The sequence below is a fragment of the Larimichthys crocea genome, chromosome XVIII, assembly GCF_000972845.2.
Source record: "Larimichthys crocea isolate SSNF chromosome XVIII, L_crocea_2.0, whole genome shotgun sequence".
Taxonomy (NCBI): Eukaryota; Metazoa; Chordata; class Actinopteri; family Sciaenidae; genus Larimichthys; species Larimichthys crocea.
This window is the reverse complement of record NC_040028.1, coordinates 11,574,739-11,579,047: the sequence shown is the minus strand read 5'-3', so window position 1 is coordinate 11,579,047 and position 4,309 is coordinate 11,574,739.

Sequence of the window (4,309 nt, the reverse complement as noted above, 5' to 3'; positions counted from 1 at the left end):
AGAAAGAAGAAGACTATTGACTGTCATTGAATCATTAACAGAACCGGCTCAAGAACCTGAGCTCATTTGGTGTTAAAAGACCTTGCCTGATCCTAATTCCCTCCATTTAATATCTCACATCAGATTTGAACTAATCAGTGATCCCCTAGTTTAATTTCAGTCAAATTTTAGTTTGATATGTTTTGAATTATTTTATTTAATATGAATTTTAAAAAAAACATTTCAGAGATTCCTCAAAGTACCATTACGTGAAGGTCACCATACTCTCACAGTTTGAGAATCAGTGTCATATAGTCATGTGTGAAGGCATTTCCTCAATAAATACCAGATGAAAGTGAGAAGTGAAAGCAGACTGACATTGATTCCATGTGTGATATAGAGTTTTTAGTGTTTTCTCAGACAATTAAAAAAATATAAAAAAAGACAATTTTTGGCTGACTTGTCTTGTTTCTACGTTGGGGTGAGGTGGGCCTAGGGAATTGAGGAAGTTGTAAATTGGGAATAATTTCTAATTCGAAATGTATTTCTTTATTTAATTTTTAAAAGGGCACAATAAGTTTTTAACAAAAGCGACACAAGAATCGAACGCCTCACATGTAGTTCAAGAACACTTTATCCAAAAGTTTGCCATTCGATATTTGTCAACAAATAAAATAGCAAACGAACAAAAAAAACGTGTACATGTGTTACATGTTATGAATCAACCTTCATAGAAAATAAAAGTTGTACCTTAGACATGAATGACAACCAGAAAACATTGTGTATTACAAATAAGTATAAAATGAAACTGCTAATATAAAGAAGCACTACATGCACTGAGCCATAAGAAGTAGAAATCATAAAATACTGCATTTTTGCATATCACGGTGGACAGAAAACAAGTTAACGGAGTGGATTTCCCTATAATCATTTCATCAGAATTAAAGGTATATTAATCTAGCATAATGACAGAGAGCAACATGATAAAAAATGAAACATTAGGTGACGAGATCAGTTTGAAATATAGTGCACACACAGTCAAAATGATTTCAGCACTTGGTGAGGACACCAACTCACGAAATCCATTGAGATATCACAGTTTATCACAGGCTACATATGGATCATGTACGGCATCGGACGATCATCTTAAGGGATGTTCTTCAAGAATCATAGCTGACATTCTTCTTAATGATCGCCATACGGGCGTATGGATTATCCTTTGCCAGACCTGAAAAAAGCAACAGAACTTAAAGCAATAAACTCCCAAACTTCCAGAAATCAGTGCATCAGGCATGTGCATTGTAATGTTTCTTCAGTAGATGGCACTACTGAGTCGTTGTTACTTTTTGTTTTGATCATCAAAGTCAAATCTCTTCTTTAATTTATTGTATCCCATCTTATCGCTTCACCCCCGCCTCGTTGTAACTCACTGTTTTCATTCAGCTGTTTTATCACTGTGCATGTAAACAAAGCTGAGTGAAATCTTCGAGCATCTTTGATATTCCACATTTACATTCATTAACCCACCAAACCACGCAAACAAGAAGTGTTCTCACCATATTTCTGCCTGATTTCATCGTGTCTCAGCTGCATTTCTGTCCTCCTGTTTGGGAAAGAAACAAAGACAAATTGTTTAGACAACAGAGAACACTGGACACAGCCGAGCCTACGATGTTAGAGGACAACACAAAGCGCTGCTGTAGTATGCGATGGTATATGACAAAAAGGCCTTATTTCAAACTATAATAACTTTACAAAAACGATAGAAAAACTGGGGGAAATGATAAGTGAAAACATCAATCACTGCATTACAATCCTGACAGTCAATCATACTTACACGACACTTACAGAACAATAATAAGACTAAAAATCAGTGATGCGTTGAAATGTTTACTTAAAAACAAATGGTAAATAGACGTACTTAGGTATCGCTTTTATAGTCTTCTGACACTCAAAGCGCTTTCACACCACATATCTCATTCACCCATTCTACACTGATGGCAATGGCTGCCATCCAAGGTGCTCATCAGTTTTAGGAGCTAACCATTCATACGCAATTACACGCCAATGGCGCAGGGAACAATTTGTTGGATCAGAACCTTGCCCAAGGACACTTCGACATGCAGACTTTACCTCCTGAGCCACAGTTGCCCACGATAGACAATAAACAATAGTGTGGAGAGTAAGAAGTTTGATACAGGACAGGAAATATTATGATGGATAAAAATGACTTATTCTTTGAGAGTGAAAGAAGATGTGTTGATGTGAAAAATGGATTGAGTTTAAACATGAAGACTTCAGCAATGTATGATTTATGATTTAACTGATGATACTGTAAACTGTTGTATTAAAGTGTGTTAAGTCAAGTAAAAAAGTAAAACATACCCTGGGATGTAACTGTGACCTCTCTGTGTGGTTGTAAGTTTTGTTTTTTGTATTTTATGTTTTGTTTTGCAACAACATATATATATATATATATATATATTATATATATATAATAATATATATATATAAATATATAATATATATAAAATATCATCATGCATCACTTTACATGTATATATGTGTTTATCTACATGCTGATGAGTGTATATTGCCAAATGTAGGAAAGACTGTTTATTATTATATGTCTACTGACTGACTGATAATTAATAATAAGTCTGATTTATTCTGAATATAAGAAGGTGAATCACTTTTTGACCTCTCTTTTGACGGGCTTTCCTCAGACGGGTTTGTCGCTCCGCCTTTGCGTCTTCTCGCTGGTTCTTGGAATGTAAAAAATGTACCCTGTCATCATAGGTAAGTTTTTGTAAATAAAATCTTACAATCTTACTGACGATTGTGAGATTCAAAGCCAATACAGCACAAGTAACAGTCAGTTAAACAACAATAATCAACATTCTCCTTTTAAACAACACCCATTAGAAATTAACTAGTTTTTAGAGGCTAAAGCACATCATAATAGAAATAGTAATGTTTTTCAGAGCTAAACCGCAATTACAAATTCTGGCAGGCTTTTGGAGACGGCGGTATCAGCCTGGCCTCGCAGAAGAACAACCCATTGTGTTCTAACCCCCGCCCCCGCCGTCCTCCTCCTTCCATGTTGAGCCGATTTCACAGCTAACACTTCATGTGACTTAAGCTTACCCAGTCCTTTCACACTTGCAACAGCAGAGGCAGCAAACGAGAATGGAAATGACGATGACGGCAGCCAGCACTGACATGGTGATATCAAACTGGAAGTTTACTGGAAATTCAAAGAAAAAGAGGAAGAAGTGAAACTAATGTAACGACGAGCCATGGTCACACTAGAATCCTAATAAAATGAGACTAAAATGGCTTCCGTACTCTTTAGACTTTAGTGAGATACTTGGCGTTGTAGTACGTTTGTTATGGCTCTCTGTGGAGAATAAGCGCCATAATAGTCACTAAATCATTATTAAGTTAAGTAATCGATCAGTAAGAAGATCTAATGACTCTTTCTGAAGAAAGTTTTATATTCAGGCTGTATTTAACGACTAATTTCATGACTGACTGACTTCTAAAATGATAAATGCACACACACACAAATTCCTAAAGCACGAGGTGAGCTCTTTTTTGTGCGACTTAATGTTCTAAAGTATTCACTTTACTATCAAGTAGGAAAAGAACACAGTCACAACTACAGCCTGCCTTTCACACATCCCAAACATCAAACAAACCCCAATATCACAATACTTGCAGGCCTTAAGGTTCTTACCCCAGCACAGCCCCCACCGTGCATCATTCAGTGGACACACACTCCTGGGGGGCAGGATGTTTCCACTGGGTAGTCGAGGCATTGTTTGGTTGGGCTGCACCATAAAACTGAAACAAAAAAAACAAGCAACACTGAGCTTTGTATCTTATCTTATCTTTTGGTATTATAGTAATGCATCCCTTACAAACTACAGAGTGTTCTAGTGTTTTTTATGGTTTGACTTACTGCCACATTTGCAGACATTCAGCACAAGTGGTGTTGGAGCTCAATGCACAGGGAGCTGGAACAGAGAGAAGTTGCATTTTAGCTTCAAACTTGTTACAAGAGAGGAAATAAAGCAACAGATCTTACAGTAGGTGTTCGTGCAACTACACTGATTTGCTATAAGAAGAAACAGCTGAAGTTTACTTCCTGCACAATAAAACTAATGTCCATAATTAGGCGAATCATACCATAATGAGATGATTATCGTTCATACGATTAGAGAAAATCCATTTTAGCTCATGTCAGTGACAGTCTCCTGATCTGACTCTGGCTGGACAAAACAAAGCAAGCAGCTAAAACTTAACAACAACAACAACAAAAAGAAAA